Source organism: Puma concolor, chromosome D1 (genome assembly GCF_028749965.1).
Source record: "Puma concolor isolate L17-30 chromosome D1, mPumCon1.1.hap2, whole genome shotgun sequence".
NCBI lineage: Eukaryota > Metazoa > Chordata > Mammalia > Carnivora > Felidae > Puma > Puma concolor.
The window spans coordinates 62524986-62544375 of record NC_141676.1 but is presented as its reverse complement, the minus strand read 5'-3'; the positions used below and the strand labels follow the sequence as shown (position 1 = coordinate 62544375).

General features: G+C 42.4%; 1 long non-coding RNA gene across 1 annotated transcript; it reads left to right on the top strand.

Moving 5' to 3' along the window:
• The first annotated feature begins 431 nt into the window (after positions 1-431).
• LOC147576781 (uncharacterized) lies at positions 432-17508 on the top strand. Its single transcript, XR_015241456.1, has 2 exons — positions 432-530; positions 17408-17508. It is a non-coding gene; the product is annotated as an uncharacterized LOC147576781 (long non-coding RNA).
• Positions 17509-19390: the final 1882 nt, after the last annotated feature.

Genomic DNA, 19390 nt, shown 5'->3' with positions numbered 1-19390 from the left:
CCGCTTCTTCAGGCCCAGCTGAAATGTATTACTGAAGCCCTCTCGCAGCTCATTCCCAGGTCAGAAGGCACTCCCTGAGCGCCCGACGCGTGCCAGGCACTTCTCAATTACCCTTGCACGGGAACCCCTGGAGCCCCACCTCCCCACCGAGGCTGTGTCTTATCTAATGATCTGCGCGCGTCCCGTGTCCAAAGCAGGTGCTGCGCTGGGGGTCACCCTAGGTTCAGCTTTCCCTTTGCCTTAGGGGCTCACTCTCTCTGATATATTTGAGAAACAGCGGGGTTGTCTCCTGTCCCCTTCTGAATGAAGGCCACCTCCCCTCCGAACTGGGGGCGGCTCCTCCACTGAACGCCCTGCCCCCTGCCGCAGGCCTCTGAAGCTGAGAGCGGAGCTTGTCATCTCCTCAGCGCCCCGGCCCCGCCTTCTGTAACCCCGCCCCCAATCAGGCTGAGGCTGATTCACCCTTTCTAGATCCGCAGGCCTAGAGGCCATGAAGGAAGCCACAACCTGTGAGGAAAAAGACTTTAAAAGTGAGTACTACTATACCTTTTCCCATATCAAAGGAAGAAGTGTCTAAGAATTGAACCTCTTAGGTTTAACCTCTTAGTTGCACCTACAAGGGCTTTCCAGTTGGTCTCATCCCTCGCTGACTTTGTTCTCCATCCTCACTCTGGCAGCCCTGTGGGTGTCTCTTCCTCCAAACCCACAGTGGAGATCTCTCTCCTGGCCATGGGACGCTCATCCCTGCTGGAGAGTCCACCTCTACCCCCATCAGGCAGTCCAGCATTTATTTTTTTTAAGATTATTTATTTATTTTTGAGAGAGAGAGAGAGAGAGAGAGAGCATGCACGAACACACAGGGGGAAGGGGCAGAGAGAGAGGTAGAGAGAGAATCCCAAGCAGGCTCCACGCTGTCAGCACAGAGCCCCACTTGGGGTTCCATCTCACAAACCATGAGATCATGACCTGAGCCGAAATCAAGAGTCCCACACTTAACCAACTGAGCTACCCAGGCACCCCCAGCATTTCTTTCTCATCTGAATTCATCCGTCTGGAATAACCCCAGGATCAGCTCCAACCACCATCCCCCAGGCTGGTCCCCTTTCAGAAAGGTGTCAGGGGCAGTAGGAGTTGCATATACATTCTTTGCCCTTCAAGATGTATCCAAAGCATATTTGTGGAGACATACGTTGCAAAGATAGATATCAGTTCTTAGGGCTGTAGAATTTTAAGCCCATTGGAAAGAATAGAAGCATTTTCCTACCTGTCCTATAATCTCCAAGCCCACTGGTGTCTAGTAGAGGTCAGTAGGTGACAATGTATGCAGAGCAGGTGGGCTTTCACTTTGTCATCCCCTCTCTCAGCTTTAATATATGTCCATTCCAAACTCCCAGGACTAAATTCTTAGGGTAAAAATCTCTGGCCCAGTCTGTGAGATGGAAACAGAGGAAATGGAGTCATTCTTTTGGATGTAGATATTTATTATAGCACTGGGTGGGTGAACGGATGGATGGATGGAAAGATAATGGATGATGAAGTGAATGGATGCTATAACCAGGCCCTTGGGGAGGCATAGAAGAGAAATTGCAATTAATCAGCAAATGTGTAATGAGCACTTCACATATGTTAGATAAGATATTACCCCAAGCAGCCTAAAAGGGACCTTAAGATAGAAAACAGGACCCTTGGCTTAAAAAATCAGGGGGTATAGAAAGATTCAGAAAACAGAGTAAGTGCTCCCTGTCACTACTCCAGAAAGAAGCCTCGGCACGCAGGCTTGCTAGAACTCCAAAGACTGGTGAAGGAGCAGATACTTTCTAGGTTTTGCCCCAAGAAAGTTGGCCAGAGGCCCAGTCTCTGGAACAAAGTGGCACCACAAGCTTGAGCTTCATCTAGGGGATAGGGAGTTTCCAGTTTTAGAGCAGAAGCATGGCAAGACAGCTAGGGAGTCCAGGCACTACAGTGTGTAGGGCTATTGGGAGCAGAACCCTATCAATATCCAAGGGTCCGGTCCAGACCCTGAGGGCAGGTGTATCTGGGTATAGGCAGGTGGGCTGGGCAGGCAAATAAGGCAAGGCTTCATACCTGGTAGGTGGGCTCACAGATGCCATGGTATCCACGCTTTACCAACATACATTTGGTTTTAGGAGGAAACAAGCTCTGGGGACTTGAGCTCATCCTCTGCCCATAACCTGTAATAGCAGGGCCGGCCCCACTTCCCACCTCCTGCCATGGCTAAGGCTCTTGATATGCTCCTTGCATGATCAGCCTGTGATTTCCCCTAGAAATTCAGAGACTCCAGCTAACTTGAGAGGAGGAAGGGTGGGACCTCCTTCCCTTAGTGCTAAGTGCTAAGAGCCAAATGCTAAGAAAGTGGTTCCAACAAAAACCACTTTCCAAGGTGCCAAAAAAGGGGAGCTCAGGGTAGGCTGATTGGGGGTGGGGAGGAATCTGAGAAAATTTCCTGGAAGAGGTGGGTTTGGTGAGAAAGGATTAGTTGAGAGTGGAAGACATTCCTGGTAGGAGGAAGGGGTGCTGTCTATATGGGCCAAGGGAATCATGGGCCTTTAAGCCCTACTCCTGTGAACCTAGTCCACACAAGCATAAAGCCAAAAATTCCCAGGAATCTGACCCAGCATGGCTCAACTTTTTTCACACAGCAAAACGCACAATGGTTGATGTTTTGGGTTTTTTTTTTTCAATGTTTATTATTTTTGAGAGAGAGAGCCAGAAAGAGACAGAGCATGAGCTAGGGAGGGGCAGAGAGAGAGAGGGAGACACAGAATCCAAAGCAGGCTCCAGGCTCTGAGCTGTCAGCACAGAGCCTGGCACAGAGCTCAAGCCCAAGAGCAGTGAGATCATAACCTGAACCGAAGTCAGACGCTTAACTGACTGAGCCACCCAGCTGCCCCACAATGGTTGATGTTTACATGCAGAACCCACTCTCATGGGTGTATCTAGATTTGGTAAAAGAAAGGTGTAGGTTATGTGCAAATCCCACCCAGCAAGCAAGAATATTTCCCCACTCAGAAAATATATCAGAATGCAAATGAGGGAGAGTGATCATACTACAGGGATAATTTTGGATGCACTCTATAACAAAAGGAATTATTTTGCAAAGCTGTAGTTTATTATTCATAATAACTTACCTCTGACACACGGCATCACTCTTCATAGTAACATGAAGACTGGGAACAACCGAACCTCTTTTTTTTTTTTCATCTTCTTTTCTATCTTCAGTGAGGGAGTTCCCCATAAACAGATCCTGAACAAAGATTTGTCTAAAAGTTACTGGGAAGTGGTCCGAGGAAACGCAGGTAGACAAATGAAGAGGAGGGACAAGAAAAGGCTATCACAGGTGTGAGATCAAGCAAAGTCCCAAGAGGGTAACTTTGGCTCAGTCCAGTGGGCGACTTGTGCAAATAAGCTAAGGAGTGCCTGAGAGCTGTCCCCAGCCGTGACAGGAGTATTGACACCTCTGTCAATCATGTGTTAAGGGCTGCCCCTGGGGATGTCATTTCCTGGTCACTTCTGGCTCTCAGTGCACTTGGCCAGCGGGCTCCACCAGCGTGAGGACAGCCTGCCTGCAAAGAGTCACAGGTGTTGGCTTTGGGGAATGAAATCACACAGCTTTCATTCATTTCGATCTGAGGAGGTTAGTGGGGTTTCGTAGCACCTGCTGTGGTCTCATTTCCTGCCTCATAGTGTGCACCTAGTAAATGCTGCTGGACTGTTGGCTAGTGACAGATGCATCCAAGAGAACAGGACACAGTAATCACACACATTAAGCAGACAGAGGACGGGACCCCAACTGTTAGGCTTACCACTATATCCTCGGCACCTGGCATAGGAAATGTTCACATGCGTTTGTTGGAAAAATTATGAATGAATCTTCCCCCCCACCACACCATGGTAATTCTTGATTTAAGAATATCTCCAGGGTCTCCCGAGTTCTCTCTTTCATTGCTTGCTTGACTATGGGACACTCAGGAGGAGCTCCTTGGGATCTTCCATATGGTGACCCTCCTCACTGGGCAAACATCCCCCAGCTGTTAGGCCCAACGTCTGCTCCTGTTCTCTCCTGATCAGATGTTTCTACGGACATACGGTGAGGCTCAGTGGGGAGAGCTCAGCGAGATGCGGTAGGTGTGGGCTCTAGACCAAGTGCTACCTACATGAAATCTCATTTGCATATTCATGGTAGATATTATTACCTCCCATTTTGCATATGAGGCCTGGAGATGTTCATGATTTGTGCTGTTAAGCAATGGAATCAGAATTTGAATCCAGGTTAGCTTAACTCTAAATTTGAGGCTGTTTCTCTTATGTCTTAAACCTGGGGAGTAAGGAAATGTCTGATGTGAAGGGCTTCATACACTAAATGGTCTGTTGATGGCCAACCCCTTTCAAGCAGCCAGTGGCTCACCTGATGGCTGTGCAACAGACATGAGGACTACCTGAGACTTTGCTCAACCCCAGACTCAGGGCCGCCTTCACAGGTGTGCAACCCATGCAGTCACACAGGCCCCTGCGGTCAGAAGGGCCCTGCTCTTTGTTTACTGCGCTGCTGTCTCCATCTTGAAATTCATCATAGTTTTGAATAAGGGGTCCAGTATTTTCATTTTGCACCGGACTTTGCAATTCATATAGCCAATCCCCCGCCCCCACACGCTGCTTACCCAGTGTGGACAAACTTGGCATGCTAGGTCATTCTCAGGGCATGAGGCAGAGAGTGGGCCCTGGAACTCCAAAGGGATGCTGTAGGCAAGAAAACTCTTACACATTTTGAGGGGGCAGAGGAGACTGAGTAGAACTAGCCTGATGGCTTCTCACCCCCATCAACACCTAGCCAGGAAATCCCTACTCAATGGTAAACTTCTAAGTCCACTAAAGTGGCAAAGAGCTGGGAAAGAAGGGGGTGTAGGGACAGTGGGGCACAAAGAAGCTAGTAGCCTAATCAGGGGAGGCTCCCAGGGGGAGGCAACACCCTGAGAAAAGAATGAAGAGGGGCGCCTGGGTGGCTCAGTCGGTTAGGCATCAGACTTCGGCTCAGGTCATGATCTCACAGTTTGTGAGTTCAAGCCCCACATCAGGCTCTGTGCTTACAGCTCAGAGACTGGAACCTGCTTCGGATTCTAGGTCTCCCTCTCTCTCTGCCTCTTCCCTGCTTGTGCTCTGTCTCTCTCTCTCTTTCTCTCTCTCTCTCAAAAATAAATAAACATTAAAAAAAAAGAATGAAGAAGGGTATGGTGGGCAGAGGGCATGGTGAGGTAAAGGCACCGTGGTGTCTTGGGGGTACTTGGGCACATCTCCTGGGCAAGGCAAAGGAGGGACCTCAGGAATCAGGACTGGACTGATGGGCTGGGGCCAATCAGTGTGCTTGACTTTACCTCCTTGACCCTAGCTTTCTTGTGTATATTCTCCTGGGCCAGTAGCCCTTCCCACCCCGAATCTTGCCAGGATGGCTGAAATTTATTGAGGTAGGGGATTTGATCTTCTCCAGATAGATGTTTATCTGCTCTTCCATTCTATCGCACAGGGCAGGTGATGAGCTTATAGCTAATTAGTGATTTCTTCACGTTGATCACGCCACCTAGTGGTCACCTGTCACACACACTTTGCCATTTCATCATACTGACATGCAGAAAAAAATGGAGAGATTATATAGGACCGTAATAATTCCCTGTCCTGCCCTGTACTTTGTGTGTTCACTTTGAAGTTCAGATGCACTTCATACAGGAATCCTTTTGACCTGCACAACAGCCCCACAGTTGAGCAGTGACTCTTGGAAGATGCTCCCAAAAGCACATGGATGCGTGCACAAGCACGTGCACACACACACACACACACACACCCCAGAAAGGGGACAGAGGAGAAAAAAAAAACAGCTCTGGAGGTCCCTTCCTCAGTGCCTTCTGACCCTTGGGCTACTGAGACAGGGTCCTTGAATCCTAAATATTCTGTCATAACACCAAGTGGTGACTGCAGAGGCCAAGGCTGTGGCTGGAAGAAGGTGGTCAAAACAGCACTCATGACTTGTGGGCCTTTGGAAACTCACCTTGGACCTCTCCAAACATTCAGTAATAATCACATCAATAGCAAGAAGCAGGAGGAAAAGAGGAGCTAGAGGGGAAGATGCTGTTTCTTGAGAGCCATCTCCTTTAAGCATCCTCCGTGAATGCATTTTTGCAAGTGCATTAAATCTGTCTCAGAGTACAGCAAGGTTCAGATGGCAGTTAATATACACTGGGTGCCTACTGAGTGCCAGGCACTCTTCTGAGCACTTTAAATGTGTTTGCTCATTAAGTCCTGGCCATAGGACAACAAGAGAGGTACTATTGCATCTCCATTGTGCAGGTAGGGAAATGGAGGGGCCTGTCTGAGGATGTGCAGCTAGTATGTGGAGGAGGTGATATCTGAAGCTGAACAATCCAGTTGCAGGGCATGTACGACTAAACCACTACTCAGGCTACCTAGTAGGCTGAGAGACAAAAAGAAACTGTATATACCCTGTCCTGCAGACTGCTGGAGAGGGAGGATATGTGATTGAATATCTGTAATGCATTTACTTATTCACTCGACAAACGTTTCCTGAAGGACATCTTCTTACACCAGGTCTGGGTGGGTACAGAGGTGTAATCCCCACTCTGATGGGGAAGAGAAGCTGAACCCAATTGGACCTGCATACAAGTGATTCAGGATGGAGCAGGAGGCATTGGGACAAAAAGCAGGGTCAAGGCACAGCTCACCAGGCAGTACTTGACATCTGGGCTAACTGGGTCTAAGGAATGCCACTCAGCCTAGCAAATAATGAATCCTCAGCAAACTGCTAGAATCCTAATTATATCTAAGAAGCCCCACTGAATCTCTCAGCTTTACGCTACCTACCTAGGAAGAGAAGGGGAGCACCAGACGAGGCAAGATTCTCCTTTTTACAGCAAAAGAAGACTAGCTCCTTCTGGGGTCCAGGTTCCAGATAGACTGGCCTGAACTGCCATCTACTGGCCAACTGTACACACTGCACTGGGGATGAACAGGGTCCAGATGCAGAAGGAAAGGGGACTGAAGGTAGCTGAATGCTTTGAACCCTAAGTAGCCTTGAGAGGGAGGTTGTCACCTCCATGTTTTACAACTAAAGGAGAGACTGAGTCTCTGAGAGGTGACAAGAGGTAATGATAGCTTTCATTTACCATTTTCCAGACACCGTGCCAAGCATTTCACATTCCTTATTCCCTTGAATCTTCTCAAGAATCCTGAGATTTATCTCCCCCTTTACTCATCATATCTCTGAAATCCCTTTATTCTATCATAGTTCCACATTCTTCTTAAAGCCATGTGTGTGGGGGGACAGCAGGTCATTTGTACTATGGGAGTTCTTACAACCTGGGTTCGAGTGGTGGGTCTTCAGTGTCACCTCACTCTTACGTCTCCATGCCTCCTATAAGCTGGCATGGAGCCCTAAAAACTTAATTAAATTCAGGTCAATTGTTTCAAGCAGGAGTAATTCATACGTTCTGTTGCATCCCATCAGGAGGCACATAACGTGTGGTTCTAGTGATGTTAAGATTTAGTTTTGTTAAAGCAATGTTGGGCGTGTCTGGGTGGCTCAGTTGGTTAAGTGTCCCACACTTGATTTGGGCTCAGATCATGATCTTGCAGTTTGTGGGTTCAAGCCCTTCTTTGGGCTCTGTGCTGACAGTGTGGAGATTGCTTAGGATTCTCTCTTTCTCTCTCTCTCCCTCTCTCCCTGCCCGTCCGTAACTCGTGCTTGCTCCCTCTCTCTCCCTCTCTCTCAAAATAAATAAATAAACATTAAAAAATATTAAAAAAAAAAATTTTTTTTAAAGCAGTGTTGACTTAAGTGGGACCCTTATTTAAAGAAGAACTTTCCAAGCACCTGAGTGGCTCATTTGGTTAAGTGTCCGACTTTGACTCAGGTCATGATATCACAGTTCATGAGTTCGGGCCCCACATCGGGCTCTGGTTCTGACAGCTCAGAGCCTGGAGCCTGCTTCAGATTCTCTGTCTCCCTCTCTCTCTCCATCCCTCCCCTGCTTACAATCTCAATATCTTTCTCTCTCTCTCTCTCTCTCTCTCTCTCTCTCTCTCTTTCAAAATAAATAAACATTCAAAAAATTTTTTTAAGTATTTTAAAGGTGTTCTAAGAGTAAGGGTGAAGACTCTTGAAGCAAATGGAAAGAAAAAGTCTCAGAAAATAAATAAAAGATATAAGGAAACAAATGGAAACTTGTGGAAACTGCTAAAGAACACATGAAACAAAAGTTTAAAAACTCAACGGATGGTTCAGTATGGCAGAATGGAGATGACAGGGCAAGAATCAATGAAGATGAATTGATTAAATGATAGATAGATCCAACTGGGACATTTATCTTTCTTCATAAAGAGAATGCTCTAGTAATTGAACAACTTCTAGACATTTCTCAAAACATCTGTGTAACATTTTTATTGTTCGGAACTTCATTCTGCCCGTGAACAATTTTAGTATAATGGAAGTTCATTTTATTGTTAAAAATAAATGAATAATAAATAAGAGAGGGCCTGGGAAGCACAAATGATATTCATGTATTATAAACCAAGAATTATGACTAACCCAATTTGGTATGCCTGAGGTACAATTAGAAAAAAATAATTATGGTAACTTCTAGAAGGGTGGAAAAAGGGAGAAGGAGGAGCAGTTAGGGGAAGAAGAGAAAAAGGGAGAAGGAGAAGAAAAATGGGGATTTTTTTCAACCATTTAACTCTGAAATACACTTCATATAAGAAAGGCATGGGGTGCCTGGGTGGCTCAGTTGGTTGAGCATCCAACTCTTGATTTCGGCTCAGGTCATGACTTGAGGGTCAATTGAGTCCTGCCTTGGGTTGCAAGCTGAGTATGGAGACTGCTTAAGATTCTCAATCTCTCCCTTTGCTCCCTCCCCCTTTGCATGCGCTCTCTCTCTCTCAAAACAAATAAATATGTATGTGTTAATTAATTTAATTAAAACAAAATAAAAAATGAATTTTAAAAAGTTTAAAATAAAAATTCATTAGTTCATGATGACACTTGAAAAAAAGTCTTATTCTGGGGGGCACCTGGGTGGCTCAGTCAGTTAAGCGTCTGACAGCAACTCAGGTCATGATCTCACAGTTCATGAGTTCGAGCCCTGTGTCGGGTTCTGTGCTGACAGCTCAGAGCCTGGAGTCTGCTTCCGATTCTGTGTCTCTCTCTCTCTCTCTGCCCCTCCTCCACTCACGCTGCCTCTCTTTCTCAAAAATAAATAAACAGTAGAAAAAAAAACCTTATTTATAATTTCTCTGTGTTTGTGTGTGTGTATCCATCCATACACATACATATACATATACATATACATATACATATACATATACATATACATATACATATATGTGTGTGTATGTACACACACACACACACACACAAACTAGGGTACCAATGAATTGATTTGAAAACTGATCAACAAAGGGCAGAATCAAGAATGTGTTCCACCTTTTTTTTTTCTTTGAGAGAGAGAAAGTGCACCAGCAGAGAGAGACAGAGGGAGATAAAGAATCTTAAGCAGGCTCCATGTTCAGAGTGGAGCCTGACATGGCTCTATCCCATGACCCAGGTATCATGACCTGACCTGAAATCAAGAGTCTGACGCTCAACCAACTGAGCCACCCAGGCGCCCTGAACGAATGAGTTTTTATGATGTGATGCGCTTCAGTCAATTGCCTTTTCATATATAAATTGTCCTTTGTTAGGACAGTTGACTTCTATTGTCCTTTTGACATGACCCCAGTTGCTTGCTAACAGAGTAAGATATCCCAAATTCACTTTGTACATTTCATACCTCAGAATTGGAATCAATCATTTCTCAAAAGATCTCTGGTTCCTTGTGTTGAGAAAATGTATTTAGAAACCACAGTCTAGAAGAGATGGGTGCTCGCTGTTACAGGGTTTTTGTGGCATCTAGGCCTTTTCAGTGATCAGAGCTAGAATTATATTTTTTTAATGTGGAGGAAAATCACAACTTCTTACTGCATTTGTGATTATAATCTATAATTACATGGTTTTTGCTTCTATGATTTTATACTTCATTATCTTTCCTCTTAAGCTGAATATTTTTATTTCAAAACACATTAATATAACTACTTTTTTAATTTATCCCACAAGAAACCTTTAATAGTTTCAACATGATAATGAGACAACTGAATATGGCTTAAGATTTCTTTGTAGAATTTTTTGGTTTTGTTTTTGTTGTAGTTTTCTATCATTTGAAGAATTTTTTTTCTCAGTGTGTTTATGCTATGACCTTGGAATAGTTGGGCTTATTTGTTTCAATTTGTTTTTTATTGTTATTCTTTCTTCATATAACTTTATCTTTTTATGTATCTAAAACGTTAACATCATCCCAAGTCAAAACTATTTAATAACCTGAATTTATATGTCTGTCTTCTCCCCTCTATTTTTTTCTCTCCCCTCATACATAGCAATTAGACATTAGTTTAACATTTCTTTCTTCTTTCTGTCTTATTTATTTTATTTTTGCCAAATAAATAAATAGGCACACTTGACCCTATTCTCTACCTTGCTTTTTTTTTTTTCACTTAGCAATATATCCTAGAAATCACTTTCTTTCAGTATTTAATGATCTTTTCACTGCTTCTTGGAGCTTCATCATATTTCATTGTGTGGATGTACCATCATATCTTCAACTAGCTCCCTATTGGTGGACATTCTGGGCTGTCTCCAATCATTTGTTACTATAAATTAAACTACAACTTGGTGCTTAGATCATATTTTATTTTTGTTGGTGTATCTTTGGAATCCTATTCCTAGAAGTGGGATTGCTGAGTCAAAAGATAAATGATCTATAACTTTGCTAACATGTCACCAAATTCCCTTATGAATTCCCTTGTAAATTCCCTTACAACTTAAGTTGTATCATTTGGGTTCTTGCCAGAAAGGTACCAGGGTTCCAGAGTGCCTGTTTCCTTCATATCCTTCTCAACAGAACGTTTTCTCAAATTTTGAATGCTTGCCAATCTGATAGATGAGCAGTGATAAATATCCACATTTTATTTTTTCTATCTGATTATAATTGAGGTGGAGCATCTTTTAACATGTGTAAGAGTGTTTTTGTTTAGTTCTCTTTCTGTGCCTATCTTTTGTCCTTTTCATTCCTGAAGAATTGTTGGTCTTTTTTTCCCCTCAATTTTTCAAATGTTTAGGCCTTTATTTGTGATTTGAGCAGCAAAGCTTTTTCTAGTTGTCACTTGTCTTTTAGCTTTGCTTGCGCTGTTTTGCTCTGGAAAAAAAAAATTACAGCCTAATTTATCAAATTTTCTTTTATTGCTTATAGATTTTGAAACATAAGAAATTTTCCTTCCCTTGGGTTATTGAAGTAGTAGGAACATTTAAGCTATAATTGAAAAAATGTTGGTGGCTCATTGTTTACTAGTTTGAGAGTTTAAAACTTTGGGTGCCCAATCTTAGGGAGACCCCCACACTTAACACTTTTACAAGTTTTACCTCCAGAAATCTCATCTGGCTCTCAGGGTATAGGTTGAGAAAAATCCCTTTATGCTTCCAGTAGAGGTAACCATCATGAAATAAATTTTCTCCTTAACAAAAGCCTGCCCTCAAAGGAAATTATTCTACCAGAGTGTAACCTACGTGGAAGAAGAGAAATACCCAACTACAGCCGCTTCTACACTTTTCGTCTCACCTAAGGGGGGAAAAAAGCTGAAAATTGCTTGTAAAGGTCAAAGCTTAAGGGCACAGGCTCTTTGAAAGTCTGAAACCTAATTATAGAATTATGGAATCTTCTCCCCCACACATGTACACACACCTTGTGGTACTACATAAATCAGTCTCCTGTATAGTAACAGGGCATTCATTACTACTGAAAGAACTGCAAAACTCAGACTTTGTTCAAGAAAGAGTCTCTAGTAGGAGAGACGCCTGGGTGGCTCAGTCAGTTAAGCATCTGACTTCAGCTCAGGTCGTGATCTCGTGGTTCATGAGTTTGGGCCCTGCATCAGGCCCTGTGCTGACAGCTCAGAGCCTGGAGCCTGCTTCAGATTCTGTGTCTCCCTCTCTCTACCCCTCCCCTGCTCACACTCTGTGTGTGTGTCTCTCTCTCTCAAAAATAAATAAACATTAAAAAAAATTTGAAGGAAGGAAGAAAGAAAGAAAAGAAAGAGTCTCTAAGGAATTCCAAAGATGACAGGTGAGACGAAAACAAGGACAGTACGGGAGATTTTAGCCTCTGTCTACAGCTACAGCAAACAGTAAACCTAGTCTAATTCAGATAAACACAAAACCTCACAATAAAGGCCTGTTTAACTCAATTCCCTTTACCTGATACTCCATGTCCAGCTTTCCACAAAAAAAGGGCCAAGGCATGCTAAAAAGCACAAGCATAGTCTGAAGAGATAAAGCAAGCCTCAAACCAGGCTCAGATGTGACATAAAGTGTGGAGCTATCAGACTAGGAATTTAAAATAACTGTGAGTGATATGCTAAGAGATCTAATGAAAATGTGAACATGTAAAACAAATGGGTAGTGTAAGCTGACATATGGAAACTCTACGAAAGAATCAAAAGGAAAGCGTAGAACTCAAAAACAATGTAACAAAGAAAGATGCCGTTGATGGGCTCATCAGCAGACTGGATGTGGCTGATGGAAGAATCAACAAGTGTGAAGATGTGTCAACAGAAACTTTCCAAACTGAGAAGGAGAAAGAAAAAAAAAAAGTAGTAAGAAAAAGGAATGGAATATCCTAGAATTGTGGGACAAGTACAAAAGGTACAACACATGTGTAATGAAATACCAGAAGGAGAAGAAAGGAAGGAACAGAAGAAATATTTGAAGTCACTAACGGCTGAGAATTTTCTAAAAGTAATGACAGACACCATACCTCAGATCCAGGAATCCCAGAGAATGTCAAATATGAGAAATTCCAAAACATTCACACATGAACATATTATGTTGAAACTGCAGAAAAATCAAAGAGAAAATTTTAAAATAAGGCACAAGGTGTGGGTGGGGGTGGGGAGAACGCTTACCTATAGAGGAATAAAGATAAGAATTATATCAAGTTTCTCTTCAGAAACCATGTAAGCAAGTAGAGAACAGAGTGAAGTATTTAAAGTATTAAAAGAAAAAAGCCCCCATTTAGAATTCTTTATCCAGTTGGTACTTATCTTTCAAAAGGAAAGGAGAAGTAAAGCCTTCCTCAAACAAACGAAAATTGAGGGAATTTGTCACCAGTAGATCTGCCTTACAAGAAATTTGTTAAAAGTTCTTCTGAGAGAAAGAAATTATAATGGTTAGAAACTCAGGTCTACGTAAAGAAAGTCAGGGTGTTAGGAATAAATGATGGTAAAATAACATTTTTTATTTTTATTTTATTTTTTTAGAGAGAGTGTGTGAGTGGGGGAGGGGCAGAGGGAGAGAGAGAGAGAGAGAGAGAGTCCTAAGCAGCTTCCACACTCAACACAGAGCCTGACATGGGGCTGAATCCCACAACCCTGCGGTGGAATCAAGAGTCGGATGCTGAACTGACTGAGCCATGGAGGCGCCCTATTTTTTTATTCTTAATTTAAGAGATAACAATTCGTTCACAAGAATACAGATAATGCATTTGGTGATTATAGCTTACAGATAAGTGAAATGACTGACAGCAATGTTAGAAGAGTAAAAGCCAAAGGAGAAGAGAAACAAATAGAAAATAGTTATAAATGGGGCACCTGGGTGGCGCAGTCGGTTAAGCGTCCGACTTCAGCCAGGTCACGATCTCGCGGTCCGGGAGTTCGAGCCCCGCGTCAGGCTCTGGGCTGATGGCTCAGAGCCTGGAGCCTGTTTCCGATTCTGTGTCTCCCTCTCTCTCTGCCCGTCCCCCGTTCATGCTCTGTCTCTCTCTGTCCCAAAAATAAATAAACGTTGAAAAAAAAAAAAAAAAAGAAAGAAAATAGTTATAAATATGGTAGATATTAAACCAACTATAGTCACTTTAAATTTGAATGTTCCAGGGGCGCCTGGGGGGCGCAGTCGGTTAAGCGTCCGACTTCAGCCAGGTCACGATCTCGCGGTCCGTGAGTTCGAGCCCCGAGTCGGGCTCTGGGCTGATGGCTCAGAGCCTGGAGCCTGTTTCCGATTCTGTGTCTCCCTCTCTCTCTGCCCGTCCCCCGTTCATGCTCTGTCTCTCTCTGTCCCAAAAATAAATAAACGTTGAAAAAAAAAAATTAAAAAATAAAAAAAAATAAATAAATAAATAAATTTGAATGTTCCAAATGCATCAAATAAGAGACAAACTATCAGAATGTATTAAAAAAGAAAAAGAACTCAAGTATACATTGTCTATAGAAAGTCACTTTAAATATAAAGGCACAGATTAAAAATAAAGGGATAAAGAAAGACATACAAAGCTGATACTAATCAAAAGAAAACTGAAGTAGCTGTATTAATATCGGACAAAGCTGACTTCAGAGCAAGGAAAATTATCAGGGATAAAAGGGAGCATTACATATTGATAAAGGGATCAATTAATTCTCCAGTAAATCTTAGCTTTTCAAATCAGTGCCTATTTGGTTGTGAGCACATGATGGGGGTCATAACAGAAAAGGACATGAGAGGAATTAGTGATAGAAGATCATGAGGAAATTTTTAGGGGTGATGGAGTTACTACCTTGACTGTGGTGAAGTTTCACCAGTGGACAGGTGTCAAAACCTGTAATGTGTGTCAATTATAACCCAATAAAACCCTTCAAAAAAAAGTTTTTTTTCAATCTACGCCATCATCATCCTTCTCTAACTGAAAGCCATTATTCCTTTTTCACAGGTAAGAAATTTGAAGCACAGACAAGTTAAGTTGCTTGCCCAAGATCGCACAGCGAATAAATAGCAGTGTCAGAATTTCAAGTTAATTTGACTCCAGAGTCCATGCTCTTAAGCACTTTGCCTCAGTGAATTGAAGGAGGCCTGTGTTTCCATTGCTGGTTTTGGAGTTGGCCCAGAGGCTGTTTGCTATTGTTGAAGTAATCCTTGAGGACAGGGACATCCAACCACTGAAGACAGAGAAGTTCTAGAGAAGGCCTGAGTTCTCCCAGTGTCAGGAAACCAACTTACAGCTCTGCAAGCGCCATGGGGAAGTGATAGGGAAGGTATGTGTGTATCACATTTGAGTCTTTGGGATCTGAAAAGGGACTCTTCTCTCATAGCCTTCCTCCCTCCTGGGCCATGTCCACCCACACTGCCCAGCAGCTGGCATCAACTTTCAGAGCTCCCATTCACATACTCTTGATAAGATGATCAGGGAGTACGCTGGGGAGATGAACTGATTATACCTACTGCAAATAAGGAGGAAGAATACTGTAGTTCGGTGAGGTGGACACATGCCTTCTTGGATCAGACTACCCTGGAACTGAATATATGCCACTAACTAGATTTGTGACCTTGGGCAAGCCCCTTCTTGATCCTCAGTTTTCCCAAAGATATATTAGGAACCATGTACTTACCTCACAGAATTATGAGTTTTCATTGAGATGACATAGGAGTGTCTTTTTTTTAATGTTTATATATTTTTGAGAGAGAAAGTGCAGGTGCATGAGTGGGGGAGGGGCAGAGAGAGAAGGGGACAGAGCATCCCAAGCAGGCTCTGCACTGATAGAAGAGAGCCCGATGCAGGGCTTGAACTTACGAACCATGAGATGATGACCTGAGCCGAAGTAAGGTGCTCAACTGACTGAGCCACCCAGGTGCCCTGGCGGAATGTCTCACACAGGAACCAGCACATACCACAGTATGTTGTATGCACAGTAAATAATGGTTACTATTACTATTGCATGAACTTCCTTATTCTGTGGAAGGAATGCCACATTGGCTTGTGACTAGACCACGCAGTGAATGCACTGACACCTTAGGAGAGCTTTAAAAAGGAGGGTATGCCCCATGGTTTAGGTTGGATTTAGAGAGTCCTGCCAAAAGCAGAGTGGTAAAGAAAATGATCTCGGTGGTTTCGTATGATGCTGATATTCTGTGGTCTCAGATTTTGAAACCCATCGATGAACTGAGAAAGGGAGTGTCAAAATGGACAGCTGACAGTCATAACTGTGGCCTTCCTTGTCTATGAACTCCTTGAAAGTAGAGACAAAGATATTTTTGTGTCCCTACTACCTAAAACAAGGTCAGTTGGCAATAACTGTTCAGTAAACATTTATTAAATCAGTCAATCCCCATACCTGCGCTTTGGGTTGCTGGTGGCAGGTCACCAGTTGTCCCTGTTTGGATAGCTTCAGATGAGAGAAGTAAGAATGCATCCTACGAGCCACAGATAATATAAATCTTTCTGTGTAGGATAGTCTTATCATCCACCTTCCAGCTTAATCCAATTCAACATTAGTTGAACACTTACTTATGCAAGTAACTTATGAACAACTTACCATGAAAGTTAAGTATTAAAAGAAATCTATCTACTAAATACAAATTAAATACTCTCATCAATAATAGATATTATCACTGCATGCTTATCCAGCTCTTGTCCTTCTCACACTGTCCGGGTCCCTCTGGGGGTCCCCAGCAAATACTCAGCCCCTGACTCAGCTCAAGGGTCCATTGATTTGCTAACACCTTCCTGTTACTCTGCTCAATACTCCTAATTGTTCCAAGCTTCAGCTCCCTGGATAGGATCTGAGCTCCTGACCTTTGCATATTTTCTTTTTGTCATCTTGTTCTGAACCAAAGCCACAAAGATGCTGTTTGCTCTGATTTTGTAGCTCTAGTTTTCCTCCGGCCTGATGCCTACTTTTCATGTGACTTTTTACAAAAAGAGAAGAGAAAGAGCTCTAGATTTCTTGAAGGGATCAGACCCTTTTCCCTTTGGAACTCCCTTTATAATGTCAATATTTTAAAACTATCAAACTAAACAAGGCAGATTTTTTAGCAAGCTTATAGATTAGGATCTTTGCAATATGTTACAGCTAAATGTCAGACTGGATAATGTCAACATAAATCAAAATGGCCACCTAAGAATTGAAATGGTGTGGGAACTACTTGGGTCCCTAACATTCAGGAGGTAACACTGCATTAGCAGTTGTCCAAGTTAACAATGTTAGGCAACTAAATGTGGAACCTCCTGAGCATATGTTGGACGTTAGCTGATCAGCATTGATATTAATCATGCTTCGGACAGTAGACAGACAATGTGTAAATTCCCAGTTGGCATCAAGGAAGAAAACTAATCTTACTTTCTTCTCTTGCTGTTGAAGCCCTGACCATATTTCTTGTTATACTTGAAGTAAGTTCATTGACTGTGCTCCATCTACACCTTGTACATACTTCTGTATTTGGGATTTACTGCCATCTATTCTAATTATTTCTTTATTTATCTCTCTCCCACACTAGCCTGTGAGATTCTTGAAGGCAGAGACGGTGGTTTACTAATACCTGCCAAGCCTGCAATGGAATAAGTAGGGGCTTGGGAATTAAAAAGATTTGAATTTAAATCCTGGCTCTTGAACTTTCTGTGTCATCATGGGTAAGTTTCTTAACTTCTCAAAGTCTAATAATGCTGATCTATAAAACAGGGATTTTAATACCTACTTAGAAGAGTTTATTAGGATTAAATTATATAACTGACTGTTATAAAGATTCTTTGGTTGTAAACAACAGGAAGAAACTGTATCATTAACACTGGTTATAAGAACAGAAATAAACTCTGGCTAATTTGAGAAAAAAGAACATGACAACTAAATGCAATGTGTAATCTGGGATTGGATCCTGGGTGAGAAAGGGAAATTGATATAAATGACATTTTGGGGACAATTAGTATAATCTGAAAAGTGGATTACATGTAATAAAATAGTATTAAATCTTACATTTCCTGAATTTGATCCTTATATTGTGGTTACATAAGAGGACATCCTTGTTCTTAGGAAATAAACAACGTAGGATTTAGGGTAAAGGAGCATGGGTCTGTAACTTTGAAATGGCTTAGGAAAATATCATACATATATACTAAATATCCTGTATATAATATATATGTATAGCATACACTTAAATACACATACCACATACATAATATGTATATAACATACAGAGTGCAATAAAGTAAGTATGCAAAATATTAATAATGCCTAAGTAAAGGGCATGGGAGTTATTTGAACTGTTCTGTCATTCCACATTACTTTGAAATACTTTGAAAATTCAAAACACTTTTAAAAGAAAAAAGGAAGGATTTATTGAAATAATCATGGAACTCTCAAAATTAATAGGAAGGCTGAAGAACCAGGTGAAGAAACTCAACAGGAACCAGGACGAGGACTATCAGAGTACCCTGGAAAACATGATGTTCTTCCTTTCCATCAGTTCACACAGGACTCACAATCCTAGGACAGAGTCCTGTTGAGTGAATCAGCACAGGGAGAAGGGATGGGATCTGGCAGAATGAGTTTCCAGATGGATTTACCATTGTATTGCTCAAAACCCAGGACAGTGCCTGGCTCAGCACATGGTGGGTGCTCAAAAAGTAATTTTTAATGCACATTTGTCTTCTAGCACATGACAGGCACACAAGAAACCTACACAGGAGCGTTAGTTGTCTTCCTTTCCGTTTTGTACCTCTTAGCTATGTTCAAGTATACAATATACTGTTGTTAACTATAGTCATCATGCTGTACATTACATCCCCAGGACTTACTTATCTTTTCACAGAAGGGATTAGCATTTAAATTGATGGACTAAGAAAAGCAACTGACTGTCTCCAATGTGGGTGGGCATCATCCAATCCATTCAGGGATTGAATAGAACAAAAAGGCAGAGGAAGGTTGAAATTCTCTCTGCCTGACTGAATGAGCTGGGACATCAGTCTTCTGCCCTCTTAGCTTTTGGTTCTCAGGCCTTCAGACTTGGACTGGTAGCTACACCATACGCTCTCTGGCTGTTAAAACTTTCAAACTACACCAGTGGCCTTCCTTGGTCTCCAGCTTGCAAAGGACAGATCGTGAGACTTCTCAGGCTCCATAGTCACATGAGCCAATACCATTAAATACGTACCTACATACAATACATAGTAACTCACTAACTCATTCACTCACTAATGAATTCACTAACTCAGGGTTCTCTAGAGAAACAACAAATAGAATATGTCTATCTCATACAGTAATACAGTAGTGCTAACTACTGGCAAGATGCCTCAGTTCCTCAGCATGTGGGCATCTTTGTAGGGCTAGGTGAGTATCTTTATGACATGGTACCTGGAAACTCCCAGAGAAATTGGTCCAAGAGAAGCTGGGAGGGGCAGTATTTTTTTTTTTTTTTTTTGACTTATCCTCAGAAGTCACACACTAAGACATCTGCTATATTCTTTTGGTTATATGGACTAATCTT